We start from the raw sequence: 13,931 nt of genomic DNA on the forward strand, positions 1-13,931 counted from the left end.
GCCTCTTTCTATCCTGACTTGTGCTTGTTCCAAGACCTCTCAAATGGGAAAGTGAGGGGGATTGGTAAAAAGAAAGATGGACTCTTTTTGCTAGTACCAAGAGCTTCCTTAAATACTGATAACAATGTACCAACAGTCAAAGGATTGAATGTTCAGATTACTAAGGAGGATATATCTCTGTGGCACAAAAGATTAGGACATGCATCTGGAGGATCATTGAAGGAGCTTCTGGGATATAAATTGGAGGATTGCAAGTGTGTAATAGATAGTTGTAATATTTATCCAATGGCTAGACATGTGAGGCAGTTATTTCTATTGAGCAGTACTAGAACTACTAAAATCTTTCAACTGTTGCATTTAGATATATGAGGACCTTGTACTTTTCCAACCTTTGATGGTAATAAGTTCTTTCTCACAGTTTAGATGATTACTCTCGTATAACTTGGATCTTTCTCTTGCAATTTGAGAATGATGTTATGATTGTTTTTAAATCATTCCTTAAGCTAATACAGACATAGTTTAATGGAATAGTACAAACAATTAGAAGTAATAATGGTGGAGAGTTTGTAAACTCAGCTATGCAGGACTTACACACATCTATAGGGATAGTTCACCAGAGAACATGTGTCTACACACCACAACAAAATGGTGTGGCTGAAAGAAAGCATAGACACTTGCTTGAAGTTGCAAGAGCTTTCAAATTTCAAGGTCATATCCCTATAAAGTTTTTGGACCATTGTGTTCTGGTTGCAGCCTATGTTATTAACAGGCTACTATCACAAACACTCAGTGGTAAGTCACCATAAGAATTGTTCTTTGGTAGGAAACCTTTCATTTCTCATTTGAACACACTAGGATGTCTTTGCTTTGCAAGTGCACTACCCAAAGCAGACAAGTTTGCCAGTAGAGCTTTGTTTATGGGATATTCTAGTGTCAATAAAGGGTACATACTGTATGATTTGGATAAGGACAAGTTCTTTATCTACAGGGATGTGGTGTTCAAGGAGTCTATATTTCTTTTTCAAGATATAGCTGATGGTCCTAGGGACTAAATCAGGCCTTGTATTCCTAGTACTGCTAATGATGCTTATAGTTTTGAAGGTGGAAATATAGATGGCCCTGCTGCTACAGCCACAGAACAGCTAGATGTCTCTAATGGCAATGCAGAATACATTATACAATATGCAACGGATTTACAGAATTCAGACAGTTTTACACAAGATTTGCAAAGTTTAGACAACATCTTGCATGCTGCAAATCAATACAATGCCACTGAAGTCCAAGACTCAGAGGCCATCACCTCAGAGATTCTTGATTCTCATGCGGCACAGACACATCCTAACACTCTAAAAAAATCACAGAGGGAACCTAAAGAACCAGTTTGGTTGACAGATTATGTAACCACAAGGAAGACATGCAACACTGCCTTATACCATATCCACAATTATGTTACATATGCTAATCTTTCTACTTCTTATCAGGCATACTTGGGTATATTCTCCTCGGTTGTTGAGCCTAGGACTTTTCAGGAAGCTTCTAGGGATCCAAGATGAGTAGAAGCTATGCAGATGAAATTCAAGCTCTACAGGCCAACAACACTTGGGAACTAGTTCCACTGCCTCAAGGGAAAATAGCTATAGGTTGTAAATGGGTCTACAAAGTCAAGATTAAGGCTAATGGTGATGTGGAGAGATTAAAGACAAGGTTGGTAGCCAAAGCCTACAATCAGAGAGAGGGTCTTGACTACAATGAGAGCTTCTCACCTGTAGTGAAAATTACCACTGTGAGAACAATCCTTTCTTTGGTGGCTATGCATAATTGGCCAGTCCAACAATTAGATGTCTACAATGCCTTCTTGCAAGGAGACTTACATGATGAGGTCTATATGCATCTACCACAGGGTTTTACAAGTCAGGGGGACTCTAGATTGGTTCGTCGACTTGTAAAATCTCTATATGGTCTAATACAAGCAAGCAGACAATGGAACTTAAAGCTGACAGAGGCATTGGTGCAGGCTGAGTTCAAGCAAAGCAATTTAGACCATTCATTATTCATCAAGAAATAAGGAGCAGATATAGTGGTGATACTAATATATGTTGATGACATGTTGGTTACACGAAATAATTTGGAGCTGATTGAAACCACCAAAGCTTTCTTGCAGCAGGCTTTTAAGATCAAAGACTTGGGTGAACTGAAGTTTTTTCTTGGCATGGAGTTCAACAGATCCAACAAGGGTATTCTGATAAATCAGAGAAAGTATGCATTGGAAATAATTTCAAACATGGGACTAAGTGGAGTAAAATCAGCCTGGACACCTTTAGAGACAAATATCAAGCTGGCAGTTCCGGAACTGGACAAGCTGATGGGCATAACAAAAGATCAAATGTTGGCAGATGTAGGTCAATATTAGAAGCTTATTGAGAATTTATTGTACCTAACTATGTCCAGACTAGATATTGCATTCTCAGTACAAACCCTCAGCCAATTTATGCAGTAGCCAAAGAAGTTTCATTGGGATGCAGCCATAAGAGTAGTGAAATATATTAAAATGGAACCAGGACTGGGAATCTTGTTGAGCAGTCAAAATTCAAGTGAAATCAATGTTTTTTGTGATGTTGATTGGGCCTCATGTCCTAACACTAGAAAGTCAGTGTCAAGATACCTAATCAAGCTTGGAGAATCACCAGTTTCATCGAAGTCAAAGAAGCAAAACACAGTTTCAAAAAGCTCAGCTGAAGCTGAATACAGAAGCATGGCAAGTGCAGTTTCAAAGGTTGTTTGGCTAGCAACATTACTAAAGGAGCTGGGAACAGAGGTGAAACTCCCAGTAAATGTACATAGTGATAGCAGAGCTACAATGCAAATAGCAGCAAATCCAGTGTTTCACGAATGAATAAAGCATATAGAGATCGACTGTCATTTCATTAGACAGAAGATACACGAGGGACTAGTGAAAACTCAATACGTACCTTCAAGGGACCAGTTGGCAGATGTTCTAACGAAGGGATTAGGAAGACCACAACATGAGTGTCTAATTGGCAAGCTGGGAGTGCTCAATGTCTTTGCACCTACCAGCTTGAGGGGGAGTGATGAAATGGGGATTACATGAGTTGTCAATATCTGTTAATAGAAATAGAATAGGAGTAGAATATTTGTTATTACATTTTATTAAATGAGATATGTATTTGTACACATGGGAGTTAGTTTGTTACTTAGAAGGGAGATGCGTATATAGGGGATTAGTTAGGCAATGTAACAATACTTCTTCTTCATTAATTTCAGAAATACAGAGCTAAGCTCATTTTTCCTCTCTTATCTCAATTCTGTCCAACTAAGGGTCTTCAGTTGATTCCCATAAATCTTCAATATAGAGGCCTACAGTGAATTGTTACTTTGTTAATTTGTTATTGGGTTATGTTCTTTTTCTTTCCTTTAACTTTTGTGACACCTTTTGCTCCATGTTATAGTATGGTTTCAGCAGAGGCTGCCCCTAATTCCTATAGCGTGCAACGAAAATTTTCAGCAAGTATGTGTGGCTTCTGCTTTTCTGTGATTATGCGTTAAAACAATTTGTCAATTTCTTTTAACTGACAGCTCTAACTACATATTCTTCTTTTAATTTAAGGGAAGTTTAGTAACCACATTGCCCATGATGTCACAAAGTTTAATATTTCTCTTCTTCAACTATGTCTCATTGATGTCAGCGCAAAATTATGTTACCTTTATAAAATGGCAAAAATACATAAACAAATATTTGAAGTTGGGCTCCAACTGTCTTGAACACTCCAACTTACCTAATGATCATTGATCTCAACTTGACGCTAGTGCATCTCGTGAACCTCTCCGCTGACATGGCAAAATATTTATTTTCCCTGCAACATGAAGGCCCTTATAATTATACTTATTTTTTTCACAGGAACCCCACTATCTCTTAACCCAATTTTATTCTCTCTCTCTCTTCCAAAAAATATAATACAATCCACTCAATCCAATTAGTTGTATTTTATATATCAGGATAGAAATTTATAGAACATTAGGCTTTAGATAACAGTAAAAGAGGGAGAGGTTTGGATGAATTAGAAAGGAGGAGGAGGGAGTGGAAAGAATTGAAGCAAGGGCTTTTTTAATAAGTATATATATTTTTGTACACATATCATTTTTCTATTTGTTTGGAATTCGGCGTAAGAAGAAGTAGAAAATGGGCCACAGGGGAGAGGTCTCTTTTAACATTTTTTTTTTGGTTGGTAATTAGTCAAATTTTATTTACCAAGGGGAAAAATATGTTAAAAAAATCAAAACCCTTAAAGCTGGACAGCCCCAACTTTAGCACAACTATCTCCTTAACCTCCCCCATCGCTTTTTACAACATGTTTCCAAGCAGACCTAGGGGTAATAGTTCATTTTTCTCAAAACTTCAGCTATCCTACTATTCCATTGTCCGCTTCCATGTAAGTCTTGTATTATCAATTTGCAGAGGCATGCAACACTTCTTTATTTGCCCAAGAAAGTCCTTTGGTTCCTCTCTTGCCACAGATAGTATATACAACCAGCCATCACCATCCTAAATATGACAGCTTTGGCATTTTTTCCTTTAGCATAATTGATTGCGCAGTTAACTTCTTGACTCCATCCCATAGGTAATCTGTTGATGCCTTGGCAGTTGAGTTTGGTCCACAATTCTGTAGAGAACTTGAAGTTGAAGAACATATGTTCTATGGATTTATCTTTAGTGTTGCATAGAGGACACTCTAAGTTTGTTAGTACACCCCACTTAAGTAGCATGTCTGTCGTATATATTCTCCCAAGAGCTACCAGTTGCAAGATAAAAGTCCATTAGTTGCATCCGGGATTATTACACACTAGTCTTCTCCAGCTAATCTTGTGGAAGTCACCTCATAACCTGTGATAGAACTTCTTAACTTCATATGTATAGCCAGCAGTTTTGACAGTCTCATTTGCCTTAAACATCTTGATCACCATCCAAGAAGCATTTCGATGTTTAACCTCTCACAAGTGATTGATCTTCACATAGTAGTTATGGATTCACTTGATCCATAATCTGTCTTTTTTCTTGTATAAATCCCAAAAGTGTTTGCATATAGAAGCCTTATTCCATATATAGATATCAATCACATTAAAACCTCCAATTGATTTGGGATAACATATTTTGTTCCGTGAAACTAATGCCTTCCTGGTTATCTCATTTCCTCCAGTCCAGAGAAATCTTTTACACACAACTTCAATTTGTTGTATCAATTTGTTGTATGATTTTTTTGGCATGATAAATATCTGGCACCGAAACGTTTACATAGAGAAAAAGAACACTTTTATCAGTTGTAGCCTTCCCACATAGGACAAAAATTTTGAAGTCCATGAAGTGATCAGTTAAATTTTATTTTTTCCTCAAAATTACACGTATCATTTTTCTATTTGTTACTTTACCATGTCATTGGCGAGTGCAACTCACGCTTGAGGTCTATCAGATCTAGGTGTGCACACGGTACACTTACGGAAACGAAAGGTGTCTAAATGATCGTTAGATAAGTTGGAGTGTTCAACTAGGGCTATGCATAATTTGGTAAATATCGAATTACCGTACCGAAACAGAAAATTTGTGTATTCGGTACTTTGCTGAAGAAGAAATAACCCTATACTTTATATCTACAAATTTTAAACAGAGTGAGAAGTCATATACTTTGTAGTCAAATAGTGATCAAATGGAGTGAAGAAATCAAGACGCTGCTGTTCACAGCTAAAATGGAACAATCACGACACTTTGTTTCAGCTTCAGTAAAAACTCAGCTCAATCGGAAGGGTCGAGTCAGATACAAAAGATCTGAACCAACCAGATCTAGAATATACAGGATTTCAGAAATAAAGAGTGCTAAATCTTACCAAAGCCGATGAATCTATAAAGATCTGAACAAAAAACTCGAGCATAATCATGAGCAGGTTAATCGAAGAGAGAAATCCACAGCCCGTTGAATCTAAGAGTGGATCTGTGTATTTTGTTGATTGAAAGGAAAGAAGAGAAAGGAAATGATAAAGGAATAATGTAGAATGCTCCATTTTAAAGGGTGAGATAGGGAAGAGGGAAAAGTAAAGTAACGGGTCAATTCCAAGAGCAAATAAATACTAGCACTGAACTCGATTTCCAATTAGTTTACTATAGGAGTAGTTTATTATAGAATATTGTAAATACCTAACTCGGCGTGGAAAAAAATTAATTTTGTTTAACTGAAAATAATATTTGAAATTAGAGTTGTGTTTGGATATAAATATAAATTTGAATTTTTTGAATGATCTGCATGAAAATTTTGAAAAATAATTTTTTAAAATTTTTAAAACTTTTGAAGAATTCTAAAATTCACTTTCAAGTGATAAATTGAAAATTTTATGATCAAATAATAATTTTAAAAAAAAAAGTAAATATTTCGAAGTAAAAAAAAAAAAAAAAAAAAAAAAGACCAAACGGGCTCTAAGTTTGTACACATATATTTGCCTAAAAAAAAGTTTGTATACAGACTCCAAAGGTTAGGGTAATTCTTATCTCGATTGTTACTTCCATTTAAACATAATTCCCTCCTCATTCCTCTCAAATTGTATTGAAGAAATCAGAAATACATATTTCACACCTCCTTTTTCCGTCCCCGCGAGGGGTGAAGGAGTTTTTCCAATTAAAGGACAATCGAAACGAGATTTGTTTATTTGTTTCAGAGTCGCCACTTGGGAGATTTAGGGTGTCCCAAGTCACCAATTTAATCCCGAATCGAGGAAAAGAATGATTCTGTATTACAGTCTGCGAACTAGAAATTCGGATAAGGAATTCTATTAATCCGGGAGAAGGTGTTAGACATTCCCGAGTTCCGTGGTTCTAGCACGGTCGCTCCAGTGTCATATTCGGCTTGATTATCTGATTTAATACATTTTTGAACCTATGTGCGAATTTTAATTTTTAACCGCTTTTGTCATTATTATTATTATTATTATCAAGATTGCAACATCGTGGAAACACATCTCGAACCACGTTACAATCAATGCACCCGTGGTTGTTGGCATATTTCAACTCCGCTGAGATTTGGATTTGGGTCACCTAAACGTGCACCCGAGTTTAAGATTGTAATTTAATTAAATCGCGTCTAAAGAGTCTAACGCGTTATTATCTTTGGGGAAGGCAGTGAAATTCACTAAACAGTCCATCCCAAATTCTAAGTATTTATTATGACCAACTATTGAGGGCCCCGCAATTTGCATCTTTTTATTTGACGAGGCTCGTCTCATTATTTTTAAAAGGATAATCTTAGCATGAATATATTTTCTATTTTTCGTTTTCTAAAGTAAATGAAGAAAAGGTCCTACTTTATTTATATACTTTCGAGTTATTATAGTTAAGTTTCGAAAGTGAGTCGTTTAAAGAGTTTGCATGGGTGTAAGCACATGATTTTTGCCCTATATGAGAATTACTCCCAAAAAATTCAAAATAAAATGATTTTCCTTGGTGTGCAATTTTGAGTATTTTTGTGACATTTTTGGATAATTATTTGTATTTGTCTGTGCATGTTTATTTGTTAAATTAATAAAAAATATAAAAATATGTCACATTTTGCATGTAGGATTTAATTCTATAATTTGTTAGTAATTAAGTTTGTTTACAAAAAATGAAAATTACAAAAATAGGCATCTTTTGCATTTTTAGCATTTAATGTCCAAATATACAATTTTATGCTTAATTATTACTTAATTGTGCGTTAATTGTTATTGGGAGTTAATTTACGCTTTTATAACTTGATTTAGTTCTTAATAATATTTTAAGTATTTTTATAATTTAGTTTTAGAAAAATAAAAGAAGAAAAGAGAACAAAAATACAAAGAAAATCGGTTTGGGCCACTTCTTCAATTTTCAAACCACATGCCCAAATAATTGCCCAACCTTCCCCATGACCCGGTCCATCTTCACACGGGTTGACCCGGTCCGCCCCATTAACCCCAAAATGACCAAACCCTTCCTAATCTTCATTTTTCATTTTTTCACAAAAACCCTAAAACTAAGAAAGAGATCGATCCCCCCCAACTCTTGCTTCTTCTTCTCCATCTCCAAAATAATGACCTCCCATGGCTGCCCTGCATCTTCACCATGGAAGACCCAGCTGCGTCTTCAGCTTCACCAACGTTCATGGCTACTCCTCCTCCTTCGTTCTTCGTCAAGCTCGAGCTTGAGCTCGACGTCCATGGCTGCCCTCCTCCACCTCGTTTCTTCTGTTTCTGCTACGACCCAAACGACCCTTCTGCTTCTTGTTGCTTCTGCTACGGCCCAAGGAACCAGTAATGGCTGCTTCGTCTTCTTCATTCTTCATCGAGGCTCATCGCCATGGCTGCCTTCCTCCGAGCTGCTGTTGCCGCGCTGCTGCTTCACTTCATCTCCTTCGGCCTCGCCAACGACCAGCTGTTTCTTGCTGCTTTTGTTGTGTCCAAACAGACCCGTCACGTTATGTTTCTGCTTCATCTTCTTCGTCCAATGAACAACAGTCCGACCACTGCTTTCTTCTTCATGTTTCGTCGACACAGCAGCCCGTCGCTGCTGACTCCATGGCTGACCCTTCCTCGTCGTCGTCCATGGATGTTGTTGCTGCTCGAGTATCGCTTCTGCCGCGTCGACTGTTGTTGTTGCTTCAGTTGCTTCGTAGGTTCATGTTCGTCGTCGTTTGTTCGAGTTTGGTCGAGGGTCGTTAAAACAGTCCGTACATATTTCGTTTCGATCCGGCTAGTAGATTTTGAGTTTTATTTTGTCCGTATTTCGTTTTGATATTCTCGAATCTAAAATCGGCAAATGTTTGTTTTGTTCATGTCTATCGTTTGAATTAATTTTTTAGTTTGTTCATATGTTTGGTTGAATTAATTTTCAGATTTCAAATGGAAATTTAATTAGTTGTTTTTCATGTTTGTTTTATTGTTTAGGTAAAAATTTGTTAGTTTAATGTTTGTTAGATTCAAATTGAAATATAATTAATTATTTCTTCAATTTGTTTCATGTGTTATGTATTTTTCCAGAAATTATTAATGTTGTTTGAATCATTTAATCCGTCATGTTTGTTGTTTAAAATATATTTAGTTCATGTTCATCTTTGTTTGAAGTTCATTTTTAATCCAGTGATTTAATGTGAGTTTATGTTTTTGATTTGTTGATTTAGTTTGAATCATGTATTTTGTTGTTTCTTTGCTCATTCATTTTTGGACTAAGTTAACCAGGATTGGTTCCCGATATGGTTAATTTATTCCATTAATTTCGAGTTGTGTTGTTCATCGTGTTCATGTGATTTGTTGTTAAAGATTGTTGAGAAATTGGTCATCTTGGCTATATTTTGGTTAAGTTATGATTAATTGATTGTTTAGAGCTGATGGGGGTAGTTTGGTAAATTGTATTATATTCAGGGGTAAAATGGTAATTGCAATAAGGTCGGAGGGGTAGTTTGGTAATTGAACATTTTGATTAATTCTTTATGTTAAGCATGTGGGACAAAATATAATGGGGTGGTGTTTGATATAATTGTTTAACATAATGGGGGACCAAACATAATGTAGTGGAGAGGAATATTGCATTTGTTTATGTTAGGCATGGGGGACAAATTGTAATGGGTTGGGGATGATGTATTTATTTAATGTAGGCATGGGGGACAAATTGTAATGGGTTGGGGGTTGATGTATTTATTTAATGTAGGCATGAGGGACAAAGTTTAAAATAAAGAAAACATTAAGTAGTGGGGACAAAGCATGTCATTGGGGGAATAATTTCGGGTTGGGGATTCAAGACTTGTCTTGCTATATATATAGGGTCATTTGACATATTTAGAGGACTGAAAAAATTGGGGACGGGAACTTGAATGGACAAAAGATTTTTGAGAGAAAGTTTTAGGACTTGAACATTAAAAGACAGACTTTTACACTTGAGAGAGCTTTTAGACTGAAAAAGAGAAAGACAACTTGAACTTCTACTTGAATAAATTCTGTTTGTCTTTTCTGGAGTGTTATTCAAAAATCAGTAAACTACTGCATCTTGTATCCGTCTCTCTTCTGCTTTGACTGCGATTGCACTTTGGTATTGCTGATTTTTCAATCCGTTGCTGGGTTATTCTACTGGTTGTTACTGGTTTTGCGGTGTTGTGGAATCTGCTGTTGCTGTGCTATTACTGCTGTTGATCCCTCCTTCTTTTGTTTTTTTGTACTGCCATTTCCAGGTACACATTTGTACACTCTCGGCTTGAAGCGAAATGAAATATTAATTCGGCTTTATTCCTGTTGAATTCCTCCTGTTTAGATTTGTGTTTGAATATAATTTTTCTTTCTTTGCATAAAAATGTAGTTGACTGATTAATGAGTAACGAGGTTGCATAACTTCTTCATCTAATAATGTTAGTTTAAATTAATCAAAGAACAAGTAATCTGTTTTGATATTATTGTGTGTAAATCTCATGTTCCAGCGTTATTAAATAATAAAATATAGAACGGAAGCAATCTCTCTTTGTACAAACTCGATTGCCATTTTCCATTTGCATTAGCCGTAAACTAATAACTGATAAGTTCGACTTTTCAGCATGTAATTAATTGAGGGATTTCCTTTTATTTTTAGAGACGAACTTAATAGAAGAAATGTAGTCACTATAGGTTTATCCTTTTAAATAAAACGAGACGAGCCTCGCCAAATAAAACACACAGATTGCGAGGCCCTCACAAAAATATATGTGTTAATTACTTAGAATTCGGGAGGGTCGTTTAGCGAATTTCACGGCCTTCCCAAAATAATAACGCGATAGTCTCTTTAGGCGCGTGTTTAATAGTTTACTTTCTTAAGCTTGGGTGTGCATTTCATGCGACCCAAATCCAAATCCCAAAACATCAAATAAAATGTGTTCCGGATTGTGGGTGCATTTCATGTGACGCAGTCCAAAGACGTGTTTTAAGCGATGTTCACATTCTTTTAAAAATAATAATAATAAAGTGGTAAAAAGTTAAAATTGCCACATCGGTTCATAATTGTATTAAAATCAGATAAATAAGCCGAATATGACAGTTGAGCGACCGTGCTAGAACCACGGAACTCGGGAATGCCTAACACCTTCTCCCGGGTTAACAGAATTCCTTATCCGGATTTCTGGTACGCAGACTGTAATATGGAGTCATTCTTTTCCTCGATTCGGGATTAAAATTGGTGACTTGGGACACCCTAAATCTCCCAAGTGGCGACTCTGAAATAATTAAACCAATCCCGTTTCGATTGTCCTTTAATTGGAAAAAACTCCCTTGCACCCCATCGCGGGGGCGAAAAAGGAGGTCTGACAGCTCTGGCGACTCTGCTGGGGACAACAACCCAGAACCACTGGTTCAGGGTTAGAAATCGAGCTTAGAATAAATTGTTATGTTCAGCTTTATCTGATTTTGTTACATGATCTGTGCTTAATGTGCTAACTAATTGCTTTTACCGCTTTGATATTTTGTGAACTGTATATAAACTGTGCCGAAACCCATCTTCTCTCTGAGTCTTCTGAATCATGAAGAAGGGTGTACTTCGTACGACTTATTTTATGTATAGTGTCAAGTCCCAATTTAGAACGAGATTTGGATAAGTCGCAAAGCCGGTGAAGCTTCTGTATTCCCGGACTGCCGCCTCCTCCTCGACTCGAGCTGTCCGCTCGGGTAAGCTAGGTCTAGAACAAATACTTAGGTTCTGAACCTAGAATAACTCAACTTCATGCCGGATCCCTAGTAGGAACGCTTATCTGCATCATGTGCATTTTTTGACTTAGGGGACTCAACACAGGGGTTGAGTCCGTCTAGGAATAGCAACCTGAAATAGAAAAGACCATCCTGATGCATCCTACTCACTGCTTGTACATTTATTTGCTTTGAACTTGCATGATGACCGGTTTTGAGTATGGGGAAAAAATTAAAAAAAAAAAAGAGGAAGAAAGGAAAATAGCAGTGTATAGGGTTACTCTTCTGTTTTGAAAAAAATAACAATGTCCAAATACTGGCGAAATTCTGTTGAAATTTTGGGAAAAATGAAAAGAAAACAAAAAAAAATATTTTTATATATAGTTTGTTTCGCTCAAAAAAGCAAAAGAAAAAATATAGAAAAGAGTCCCTTATTTTTAGGTTGAAGAATAGGTTGGTCATTTTGTTAAAACTAAAAAAAATCTTCACTTTGTCTTGTCTTCAAAATAAAAATGAAAAAGAAGAAAAAGAAAATAGTTTGTCTTTCCTGAAAAATGAAAATGAAAAAAAGTCTTGTTTTTAAAATGGTTTTTTTTATTTAGTTGTTTATGAAAACGCCAAAAATAAAAATAAAAATAAAAAGAGTCTTGCGTCGTGGTTTTATTATTTGTTGCAATATATATATATACTGTTTTTCTTTATTTTCTTTCTAGAAAAGTTTTTTTGAGACACCAATTTTCTAGAAACAAATCCAAAAAATATTTTCCATTATTAATGTCTTTAGAAATTCTTTTTAATTGTTTTAAATGAATAAAAAAATATTTTCTTTTAATTTCTTCCAAAAAAAAAATCCGAAAATATTTTCATTCTTCTTTCAAAATTGAAAAGAAAAGTCAAAATTTAAAAATATTTTTAGAAGCATTTCTTTCATTAAAAATAAAATTCCAAAAATATTTTCTTTCTTGTTTAGAAGTTTCTCTTTCAAAATTTTAAAAAAAAGAAGCTCTTCTTTATAAGTCTTTCCTTCAAAAATAAATAAAAACAATAATAATAATAAAAAGAAAAAGGATTAGTTTATTTACTTTATTCATGATTGCCCGAACTACGCGGGTTTGATTCTCACCGGATGTGAGATACGTAGGCAAACCTCATCGGGTCCAACCCCCCCATTTTGTCATAAATAAGTCTAGTGGTGTCCAACCTCCCCTTTTGCTAAAAATAGCCAATAAAAAACATGTCAAATTTTAATTTTGTCATAAAGAAGTCGGGTGACGCTGTTTTATCAAGACATAGCCGAATGTTCCCGAAAGGGACGCCGGAAGGCTGACTTTGCATAAACAGCCACCTTTGGGTCATTTTTAAGATTTGGTCCAGTTGACCCACACAGCCTTAAAAATCTTCGTACCCGAGACGTTGAAAGGTCGTGATTGCAATATTGAGTTTGCTAATTTGAAAAACGATAAAAAGAATCATGAATAAGTCAGATGATGTTGTTTTGTCATAAATAGCGAAATGTTCCCGAAAGGGATGCCGGAAGGCTGACTTTGCATAAACAGCCACCTTTGGGTCATTTTTTTAGGATTTTGATCCAGTTGATCCACACAACCTTGAAAATTTTCGTCCCCGAGGCGCTGAAGGACCGTGTTTGCAACACCAGGTTTTTATTGTAATTTGAAAAAAAAATAAAGAGTCGGCGGTTAGGTGAATACCGTTTGAATTTTGTCATAATAAGCCGAGCCAGCTTCGGCCGCGTCTTAAACCGTTCTTGCCGAAATAGCCTTAGAGTATCTTTCAATTGTCGAAAGGCTATTTTCGTAAAAGAATGGGCAAGTTGGTAAAGTGTCAAAATAATCCTCCCCGGCCTCAAAATTCATGTGAGATTTGGAAGGGGCCACGTTTGCAAAAATAACCGTTCGGTTGCATTTGTCAAACGGAGAAAGGAAGCTGGCCATTTGCTTTGGAGTTTGTAAATCTTTTAATTAGAATACGTGGGTTGTTTGATTTTCGAGTTTGTAGGTCATCTTCAAACCTTTGAAACCCAATTTGTTTTAATATGAAAATTAAAAAAAATGTTGAGTTTTGTTTATCTTTTATTGGTAACGAACTACGCTCGGTCTGATTCATGTGGGGTCATGATACGTAGGCAATCTCCATAAGATTCGACCACCACTAAAATATATATATATATATATATATATATATATATATATATATATATATATATA

General features: G+C 35.8%; 1 long non-coding RNA gene across 1 annotated transcript; it reads right to left on the reverse strand.

Moving 5' to 3' along the window:
• Window positions 1-3,790: 3,790 nt before the first annotated feature.
• On the reverse strand, window positions 3,791-6,126 carry LOC138884384 (uncharacterized). Its single transcript, XR_011404580.1, has 2 exons — window positions 5,896-6,126; window positions 3,791-5,289 (listed from the first exon to the last, which is right to left on the reverse strand). It is a non-coding gene; the product is annotated as an uncharacterized lncRNA (long non-coding RNA).
• Between the last annotated feature and the right edge of the window lie 7,805 nt (window positions 6,127-13,931).

The sequence above is a fragment of the Nicotiana sylvestris genome, chromosome 12, assembly GCF_000393655.2.
Source record: "Nicotiana sylvestris chromosome 12, ASM39365v2, whole genome shotgun sequence".
In the NCBI taxonomy this organism is placed as follows: Eukaryota; Viridiplantae; Streptophyta; class Magnoliopsida; order Solanales; family Solanaceae; genus Nicotiana; species Nicotiana sylvestris.